This window comes from Lemur catta, chromosome 7 (genome assembly GCF_020740605.2).
Source record: "Lemur catta isolate mLemCat1 chromosome 7, mLemCat1.pri, whole genome shotgun sequence".
Classification (NCBI taxonomy): domain Eukaryota; kingdom Metazoa; phylum Chordata; class Mammalia; order Primates; family Lemuridae; genus Lemur; species Lemur catta.
This window is the reverse complement of record NC_059134.1, coordinates 18,331,878-18,343,089: the sequence shown is the minus strand read 5'-3', so window position 1 is coordinate 18,343,089 and position 11,212 is coordinate 18,331,878. Positions and strand designations below refer to the sequence as shown.

Sequence of the window (11,212 nt, the reverse complement as noted above, 5' to 3'; positions counted from 1 at the left end):
TATAGTACTTGTAGTATCAAGTTGAAATAGACCAAGAATTGACCTGACATCAACAAAAAATATGCCTTTGACTAGCTTTATCTTCTTAGAAAAACAACTTCAGCCCTCTATGCCTTGATGACTTCAAAGACAAAACAGAACGGTTGCTTTAAGGACAGCTGCATAGGTTATGCAATTGTTCCGTCTGTGCTTTTGTCTCTTAATTGCTGATCTAATGTTTGATCCACCAAAACACACCTTGTACTCACCAAAGATCTCATCCCTAAGAGAGAATGAATTAACACCTGTTGATAATGTACCAGATAGGGACAAACCGAGTTTCTGTTGCTATAGACAGACAAGTTCAGATGGTAAGAAAATAGAATAATCCCTTCTGTTTCTGAAGCAAGCACCATGACCTCCTACGTTCTGAGATATTTCACTAATTGTAAACCACTTGACTCATGCAGGGAAGCTGCTCCAAGGAGAGGTCTGTAAACCCCGTTAATTAATTGGAAGAAGACTGACGAGAATACAAGCCTTGAGGTGTTCGAGGGAAACAGCAAATATTGAAAATAACACAATGTTCAGACACTCCTGTTTCAAAACTGACACTTCACTGAGAAAAAGACAATACTACTTTCCACACGGGTCTGGAATCTTAAAAATTAATGTGTGTATTAAGTATTTAGCCTCTTATTTTAGATTTAACTTTAAACCAAAAAAAGAAAAGAAAAAGAAGAAAACAACTTCACTATAATTTTCAAGGTTTTGTGTCTACTGGGACACATGATCATCATCTGTGGTAGACAGTTTGGAAAGACGGCACTCAGTGGTCCCCACCAGCGTCCCTACCCTTGTTTAATCCCCTTCCCGTGAATGTGACCAGACCTAATGATATACTTCTAATAGATAGAATACAGCAAAAATAGTAGAATGAGCTCTCATGATCGGATTACAAGAGACTATGACTTCTGTCTTGCTAGACTCTGTTGACTTCTCAGTCTGCATCCACTGGTAAAATAAGCTGCCATGTTGCAGAGACTCACATGGCAAGAAATTGACGGTGGCCTCTCGACAGCAGCTAGTGAGGAACTGAAGTCCCAAGTCCAACAGCCCCAAGTCCAACAGCCCATGAGGAACTGAATTCCATCAAGAGCCACATGAGCTTGGAACTAAGCTTTGCAAGTTGAACCCTGAGATGACAACAGGCATTATCTTGATAGCAGCCTGTACAAGACCCTGAAGCGGAGGACCAGCTAAGATGTGCCTGGATTCTTAGCCCACAGAAACCATAATAAATGTGTGTCATTTTAAACCACTAAGTTTTAGGGTAATTTTCAATGCAGCAATAGATACCTAATATATCATCCCAGACAACACACACACACACACACACACACACACGCACACACACATACATATGCACACATACATACAGCCTACAATTTTTTAAAAATCAATCCTAGTCATCTACACATACTGAGACTCTTCACATATAGTCTCAGTACTATTTTTTAAGATCAAAATCAGATCAGATCAGATCAAGGCAGTAAGTGCATTGATAGTTTTATATCTTTCTTTTCCAATGGAATTGGTCTAAAACTGGTTACTCTGTAGCCCTGGCCTCTTATATACAGAGTGAGTCCTGTACATTATTAGCTTTTCTGGGTTTTTCTCTTACCCCTGACACATTTGTGTAATTCCTGAAACAAGAATTCTTTGCTTGTTATTTGGCTACCAAGATAGCTAAAGACTTATGTTAAACACTGGCTACTTGGTTATACCTAACCTTTGCCTATCCTCTCGCTTAGGGAGCTAGAATTGATGTCTCTACCTCTAGCCGCTATGTGAAAGCCTGAACTAATCATATATCTGCCTATAATCAGAAGGCTGCTGCCTATGTAATATTCAGGATAGAAAAAGAGAATTAATGATAATTAATGATCACACTGACCTTCCAAAAGACAACCAGAAAAATCTATGGACCACGCAAAGCTGTTTACTGGAACTACTACAGTAAGAGAGACAGAAAGTGTCTTTTTTTTTTGAAGACAGAGACTTGATCTTTTGCCCTGCCATGGCGTCAGCCTAGCTCACAGCAACCTCAAACTCTGGGGCTTAAGCAATCCTCCTGCCTCAGCCTCCCATGTAGCTGGGACTACAGGCATGCGCTACCATGCCTGGGTAATTTTTTCTATATATTGTTAGTTGTCCAGATAATTTCTTTCTATTTTTTAGTAGAGACGGGGTCTTGCTCTTGCTCAGGCTGGTCTCAAACTCCTGATCTCGAGCGATCCTCCTGCCTCAGCCTCCCAGAGTGCTAGGATTACAGACGTGAGCTACCGCGCCCGGTCAGAAAGTGTCTTAAATGAAGTAATTTACAAAGTTATAGGGTCCAGGCTGCATGATTTTAAGGCAGATCTTAAAAGGCATGAAAGTAGTTGAAATTGGATAAAGTTTATGACACAGTAGCTTTGGAGTGGCGGGTGTAGCAAGGCAAGGGCCTTAAAGTGAGCCTGGTGAGCCACTTGTTAGGTTTTGGGGGGTTTTTTTAGGTAAAATTCATATAACATAAAATGAACCATTTTAAAATAAACAACTCAGCAGCAACTATAATAGTACATTCACAATGCTGTACAATCACCATCATCTAATTTCAAAAAGAATGGAAAAACCCTTATCCACAGCAGACACTTCTTATTCTCATTGCCCCCAGGGTTTACATATAGGTTTACTTACTCTGGATATTTCCTATAAATGGAATCATGCAATACATGACCTTTTGTGCTTAGTGCAACCTATTAGCTTTGATAAATTACCTATTTTGGCTGATCAACAGTCTTATATTCCAGAGGCAAGTATTACCTGGAGTAAGTTGGCTAAGTTATTTTTTCCTGGTCCCACTATTTTTTAGCATATAAATGGGAAAATATGCTTGATTAAAAAATTATTTAGCATAGGAACAGGAAAATATGTTTGTTTTATTTCTAAATTTCCCATTTTTGTCATTCTTCATGTTTGTGGACATGATCAATTCAGATCTGCACAGGTGTTTGATAGAGTTTCAATAGTAGTCCACCTCTCAGGTTTTCCTTTTCTTTTTGTTTGGGAATGTAATTTCTTTTATCATTTGATTACTGTGGCATTTAAGACTCTGGAGACCAAACATTTAAGCACTGCAAGTAGAACAAATGCTAAGAGAAGGTGCTATGATTCGAATGTCCCCTCCAAAACTCACGTTGAAATTTAATTGCCATTGTGACGGTATTAAGAGTTGGGACCATTAAGAGGTGAGTAGGGCTTGAGGGCAGATCTCTCATAAATGAATTAATCCTGTTATTGTAGGATGGGTTTGTTATCATGAGATTGGGTCGTTATAAAAGCAAGTTTGGCCCTCTCTTGCTCTCCTGTGCTCTCTTGCCTTTCCACCTTCTGCCACAAGATGATGCAGCAAGAAGGACCCCATCAGATGTAGCCCCTCTATCTTGCACTTCCCAATCTCCAGGACCATGAGCCAAATAAATTTCTTTTCTTTATAAATTACCAAGTTTCAGGTATTCTGTTATAACTGCAGAAAACGGACTACAGAAAATACCAAGAAGTGCATACTGTAAAGCAGGGCTGTTGCTATTTAAAAAAGTACAACTGAAAATGTAGAAGCAGCTTTGGAACTAGGTAATGGGTAGAGGCTGGAAAAATTCAAATTTTTAGGTTAGAAAATCCTAGATTGCTGGAAACAGAGCACTAAGGGTGGTTCTGGTGTGCGTTCAGAAGAAGGGAATAGACGTAGGTAAAGTCTTAATCTTTTTTTTTTTTTTTACATCAGACAGGTAATTTGTCAATGTTGTAACAAGGTTTGAGGGAAGCACATCTCACACGTGAATGTGAAACCTCAGTCATCATCCTTATGAAGTACAAAAGGATCTGAATCTTCTTAGAGATTATGTAAGTGGTTGTGACCAGAACGTTGGTAGAAATATGGCCACTAACAGTCATTCTAATGAGATCTCAAACACAAACAAGAAATATCTTATTGGAAACCGGAGCTAAGGCCATCCTTGTTATAAATTGGCAAAGAAATTGGCTGAATTGTGTTCATGCCCTGGGGCTTTATGGAAGGTAGAATTTAAGAGCAATGAACTAGGATATCTTAGCAGAAGAAATTTCTAAGCAAAATATTGAAAGATCTGTGTGGCTACTTGTAACCCCATACAGTAAGATACAAGAGGAAAGAAATGACTTCAAGATGGGATTTATTGCTAAAGCAGAAGCAGAACAAAAAATGTTGAAGATTTTCAGCCTGGCCATGTAAAGAATGAAAAAGAATGGTCAGGGGAGCAAAGCCAGGGTTTGGCCAAGTGAACATTTGCTAAGGAAATTAGCACAGATTAGAATGGATCATCAAGCCCATGGGAGAATGACCCTGAAAGCGTTTCAGAGATTTTTGAGCCTGCCCCTCCCATCACAGACCCAGGGCTCTAAGAGGGAAGAATGATTTCAATGCATGGACCCAGGGGTGCCCTCCATGGAGCTCACTGCCCTGAGTCACCTCAGACCTCTGCTCCCTGCATCCTGGCAAAGTGCTCCTCAGCCACCCCAGCCATGACTCAATCAGGCCCAGATGTGGCTACACCCACCACTCCAGAAGATTCAAGCTGTAAACCTTGGCAGTATCCATATAATGCTAATTCTGCAAGCATGCAGAATGCAAGAGCTGTAGGGGCATGGCTACCTCCACCTAGATTTCAAAGGATGTCACAGACTGCCTGGAGGCCCAGGCAAAGACTTGCAGAGGCAAAGCCACTGCAGAGGACTCCTGCTAGGGCAATGCTTTCTGGAAATGTAGAGTTAAAGCCACGACTAAGAGTCCCCACTAGGCCTAGTAGAGCCACAAGAGTGGACCCCACTCCCCAGACCCCAGAACTATAGGCCACCAGCTTGTAGGATCAGCCTGGGAGAACAGACATAAGACTGCAACTCATGAGAACTGGGTGGGAACGCACTGAGCCCAGCAAAGCCATAGGGGTGGGGCTGCCTGAGGCCTTTGGGGCTCAACCCCTGACCCAGTGTGCCCAGGATGTGGGACGTGGAGTAAAAGGAGATTATTCTGGAGCTTTAAGATTTAATGTTGTTTTCCCTGTTGGGTTTTACACTTACTTGGGGCCAATTACTTCTTTCTTCCTGCCTATTCTTCTCTTTGGAATAGGAATATCTATCCTATGGCTGTCTCACCACTGTATTTTGGAAGCATGTAACTTTTTCTGATTTCACAGACTCATAGCTGGAGAAGAATTCACCTCGGGATGAATTGTACCTTGAGTCTCATCTACATACAATTTAGATGAGACTCTGGGCTTTGGACTTTTGAGTTAATGCTGGAATGAGTTAAGACTTTGGGAGGTATCAGGCTGGAATGAATGGACTTGTATGTGAGAAGGACATGAGCTTTGGGAGGCCAGGGGTGGAATGCCATGAATTGAACGTCTTCTCCAAAACCCGTGCTGAAATTTAATTGTCATTGTGATGGGATTAAGAGGTGGGGCCATTAAGAGGTAATTAGGCCATGAGGGCTCCTCCCTCATGAATGGACTAATGTTCTCATGTGAGTGGGTTTGTTGTCATGAGAGTGGATTGTTATAAAAATGAGTTTAGCCTGCTCTTGGTAGATCACACTCTCTTGCCCTTCTGCCCTCAGCCATGGGATGACACAGCAAGAATGCCCTCACCAGATGTGACCCCTCCATCTTGGACTGCCCAGCCTCCAGAACCATGAGCCAAATAAATCTCTTTTCTTTATAAATTGTCAAGTCTCAGTTAATCTATTCAAACAGCAGAAAACAGACTAAGGTAGAAAAAATATTATTAGAGTTTATAGTCTACTTTCAAGCTAGAATCCAAGAGTGCACAAATGAAATCAAGAAAATAGCTCCCAACCGCAATCCAAAGAGACTAACAGACCAGATATGGAGATATTAACCAACTTACATAATTACATAAATTTTTGTTTTTCCTAGATCTTTTTAGTAATACTAAAAATACTAGAGGCTGGGTGCAGTGGTTCACACCTGTAATCCCAACAATTTGGGAGGCCAAGGTAGGAGGATCACTTGAGAGCAGGAGTTTGAGACTAGCCTGAGCAACATAGCCAGACCCTGTCTCTACAAAAACTACAAAAATTTACTAGGTGTAGTAGTATGCACCTGTAGCCCCAGCTACTTGGGAGGCTGAAGCAGGAGAATCACTTGAGCCAGGAGTCTGAGGTTGCAATGAGCTATGATGACTCTACTGCACTCTAGCCTTGGCAACACAGTGAGACCAAGTCTCAAAATAACAAAACAAAACAAAAAAAAACAAAATACAAAACACACACACACACACACAAACACACTAGAAAAGTCTGTAAAGACATAAGCACAAAACGTCTGTAAAGACATGAGTACAAAACTCCTCCTAACACACATTCCACCTCAAGGGGCCAGTATTATGTACATCTTGAACCACCATCTGTCAAATTTCATGAGCCTCTTGGACAAGAAGTCCTATGGTCTTGGTGACATTGTCTAGCTCTTCTGTTCTTCTATGAACTATAGCATGTAAAGTTCCCCCACTTTGGGGGGCTCTTGTAAGACATGAAATGAAAGGGCTTGAAGACAAAAAAAGGGAATAAGGAGTTTCACTTTAGTTGTTAAAGGCTTTGAATGTTAAATGAGATCCAGTTTTTCTCCTTCTTAAAACATGGACTGCCAAACTAGAAAAAAATTTGGGGGGCCATTGTGTTTTATTATAAAAATAGAATAAAAAGTTCAAAAACAAAACAATCCTTTCTAATTTAATGAAAAATTTGTTATTTTTTATTGTTTTCTGTGCTTGAGTTATATGCAATGAAATTGTCAATATTAATTGCAACAATAAGAACATCAACAAGTAAGATTTTCATGAACCAACTGCAGGGTTTTACCCAAGAGGCCACCCATCACGTAACATGTATGGTACAGCATGGCAGCATGAGTTGCCTGAACATCACACAGCTTCCAAGGTAAAGAGACATGTGAGTTACATATGCTTCACAAGGCCCTGGGCTCCAAACTAGCATGAGTTAAATACAACTCATATGGTAGTTAATGTGTTAAATTAAATTTTCTAAAGATCTCTTTTTCTAAGAAGAGAAATTCATGGTCCAAGGTAGACCCTGGATGATATCAGGACTATTCTGAATGCAAGCATCAGTGTGGCAAGATAACAGACTAATGCCCAATTTGTGGGTAGTGGCCAATAGATTTTTACACTGTAAATTTAACAGCAAACATTAAGTGCCATCCAATTATCTATTTTCAGGCAAAATACTCCAATGGGCTTATAAAATAGTACAGAAAAGAGTGGACCATTTATCAAGAGTGATACAGCCCCAAGAGATGAAATTTGCTATGTAGAGATTGTCAAATAAGACCAAAGGGGATGGGGGGGGTGGCTTGGAGTAAGCTAAAGTAGTGAGCTTTCCTTGTAAGATCTGAAAAAAAGTGAAACAGTCTCCAAATATACACTATCATTCATTAAATCTTTCCAAAGCTCTATTTCTAAAAACGTTTGATTACAAAGGCAAGCTCCTACAAAAGATCCTAATTTTTTTCCATTACCTTTTCTTTTGCAAGATGAAGGAATCAAATTTTGTGCTACCTAGTCATCATACCATGAACTCCAAAGGTAAATTTTGTTTAAAAGATACCTTAACAGTTTGATTGCTCTGATTTGGTGATTTTATCTTGGAAAGTTAAAATCAAGAAGGGATATGAAAAGAACCAAGATAGAAATATGTCAGCAAATTCAAAGGCAAAAAATACTTGTAAGCAATATTTTTTAAACTTACAAGAAAAAGTAAAAATGATTATTAGAAATTTAACCTTTGTCAACAAAAAGGTTAAATTTTTCTGCCAAATGTTTCTGTCAAAACAATTCAAAATATTCCAAAAAGTTTTGGGATTGAACAGAATATTTTGGTAATGAAAAGGAACCTCTGTTATCTGCACACAGAATGATTTTTTTTTTAAAAGAAAGCCCAAATCCTAATTTTACATTTTACATGTATGGCAGTGTGTGTGTGTGTGTGTGTGTGCATATGTATGTGTGTGTATATATATCATTGTTATGGACTGAATGTTTGTGTTCCCTCAATATTCAGATGTTGAAGCCCTAATCCTCAATGCGATGGTGTTTGGAGGTCTTTAGAACATACTAATAATTAGGTCATGAGAGCAGAGTCCTCATGATGGGATTAGTGCCCTTATAAGAGGCACAAGCAAGATGATCTCCCTCTGACATATGAGGATACAGAGAGAAGGCAGTTATCTGCAAACCAAGAGGGCCCTCGCCAAACACTGAATCTGCCAGCACCTCGATCTTGGGCTTCCCAATCTCCAGAACTGTGAGAAATACATGTTTCTGAAGCCCACCTCCCCAGTCTGTGATATTTTACTATAGCAGTTCAAACTGACAATCATCCATAGAACAATCTGCAGTAGAAGATTCACAAATCTTTTCTTCTTTTTGAATGAATCCATTCATACTGAGCCAACTTGATAAGTAACATAGTTTTTACAGATCATCGTTAACTTCAAACCCATGCAAGCATTACAAACTCAGGCAAACAAACTTTACCTTCCTCAGAATTTTCACATTTAGAATTTGCCTTAAAATTATATTTTTTAACCTTTCAAATTAATCTTAATATGCCTTTATATGTATGTATTCAAATATATACAAATATGTCTATGAAAACAGATTTTTTTTTAATTTCAAGAGATTTGGGATACAAGTGGTTTTGGTTATATGAATGAATTGCATAGTGGTGATATCTGGTATTTTAGTGTACTCATCACCCAAATAGTGTACACTGCACCCAATAGGTAGCGTTTCTTCCCTAACCCTCCCCGATTCTGAGTCTTTAATGTCCATAATATGACTCTTTAGGTCTTTATGTACTCATAGCTTAGCTCCCACTTGTAAGTGAGAACATGCAGTACTTGGTTTACATACATAATGAGTGTGATGGACACTGTTTAGGGGATGGACACGTTTGAAGCTCTGACTCAGGTGGTGGGGGGGCAAGGGCAATATACATAACCTAAACTTTTATACCCCCACAATATGCTGAAATAAGAATAAAAAAATTAATTGCAAAAAAAAAAAAAGGATAATGGCTTCCAGTTCCATCTAAGTTGCTACAAAAGGTATTCTTTCATTCTTTTTTATGGCTGAGTAGTATTCCATGGAGCATATATGCCATATTTTCTTTACCCATTCCTTCATTGATGAGCATTTAGACTGATTCCATATCTTTGCAATTGTGAATTGTAGTGTGATAAACATACAATCTCAGCTGTCTTTCTTTATGTAATGGCTTCTTTTCCTTTGGGTGGATATCCAGTAGTGGGATTGTTGTTCGAGCCAGCCCTTCAGAAAGGTCACTTTTGCAGTACTGATCAGACCAGTCTATAAACATCGCTGTGGGTCCCCAAAATAAAATCTGGATGAGGTTCTCTCTTGTTTTATGTTCTTGAGAGCTTGACTTTAGACCAAGTGGGAGCACTCTCTCTTGGCCTCTGCCATTTGGGGCCATGATTTTTGGGTCACATCAGGTGGCCAGTCTGCAAATACATAAGATTTTAAGCAGTACACCTTTTGTTCTGAATGTGTCAAGCTCTTGGGGGAGTTTGTCTTAATAAGAAGTCCCATTCATAAGGGGCTTTTGTCATCTCAACGCTTTGTGCCTGGTTGGTGCTGGAAAAGTCCAATCCCAGGAATGTCTACCCACTGTCACAGATTAACAAGTTTGTGACTGGCAGCTCCCCACAAATTTGTTGATTACTAAGGGCACTGTATGCACAAACACCATCCTTAACTGTCTGTGGCAACAGGAGTCTTTTGCTGTCTTAGCCTATTCCAGGGAGTTTTTGGGGGGAGGATCTTTGGGATTGCCTCTGCTATGCCCTCTCTAGGAAACACCTTTTTAAATTTATTCTAAACCTAGAAAATTACCTCCTGGGCTTTCCATGAAGAGGTTATTGAATTAGGTTACTATTGGAATAAGTATACCATCGGAAATTATTTGCATGACTCTTGATTTTTAGGGATACCCATTTGTTAATGATTCTTTTTCCTTCCATGAACAGATTTTATTTCTTTAGTCTGTGGGGCATACAGGGCTTTTGGGGTCTTTGGTAGACAGTCAGCTAAGACACTGGGACCCTAGAGAATGTGGCCAGACAAAAATGCGGGTTGTATCCCACTTGCAACTAGCAAAACTTTCCTTTTTTTTTTTTTTTTTTTTTTTTTTTTGAGCTGTCTTTGGAGTGGTTCTGGATCTTGTAAGTACTGCTTTGCACCTCTTTGGAGATGCCTAGTTCATCCTTGGGTAAGTCGTAACCTTGGTTAAGGCTTATTGGTTTTGGTGAGTCACTTGAAAAGGTACCTTTGGTTTAAAAGAAAGAAAAGGAAAAAAAAAGTTTAAAAGCCAGGAATATTGGCTGTTTGTCCTGGCTGAAATCTGCTAAGAGAGTTGAAAGTATTTTTTTGAAGAGCTTTATGATCAGGAGTCAGCTTAACTAAAATCTGATATTCAGGCTATAAAAATGTTTTGGAGAAAACAACGGCCTTTTTGCTTTTTGTCTTTTGGATCTTGTTTCTGGTTTGTTTTTTTTTTCCAGTAGACTGAAACTTCTTTTAATTAAATGTTTGGTCCTTTTGTTCACTTCCTTTCTTGTTGGTCTGATTTTACTGAGAAAAATGTCAAATTTTATTGGCTTTTTAGAAATGTTAAAACCTCCCTAAAGTTGCTCTTCTAAGACTTGTTCTTCCATTTTCTTCCACTTCTGCTCCTCTTTCCTTTTACCGTTTTTAATACCACACAAAGAAATCTTGAGGAAACTTCTAAAAGCCCTGAGACCCCTGAGGAACACAGGAGAAGGCACCACTCACCCCCTTTTAAGGGTCTTCTATTTTCCTTATGGAGTCTCAAGAGTCCTGGACAAGTTTCTCCTAAAGCTCTGTTCTCTTTTGCATTGTTACCTCATTTCTTTGGCTTCTGAAGGTCCTAGGAATTACTGTGAGAGAGAACATGACCTTTGTGTGTATCATGATGGTGAAGGAAACTTCCCCTTGACCCTGGAAGGTTCACTGAAAGATCAATTCACAATAAGGCAGATTAATAAGAGAACAAGATTTATTTACCTTGTGC

General features: G+C 39.3%; 1 non-coding gene across 1 annotated transcript; it reads right to left on the bottom strand.

Annotated features, from left to right (window-relative positions):
* Positions 1 to 3,802: 3,802 nt before the first annotated feature.
* Positions 3,803 to 3,906, bottom strand: LOC123643154. The gene has a single exon (XR_006736711.1). It is a non-coding gene; the product is annotated as a small nucleolar RNA U13 (small nucleolar RNA).
* Positions 3,907 to 11,212: the final 7,306 nt, after the last annotated feature.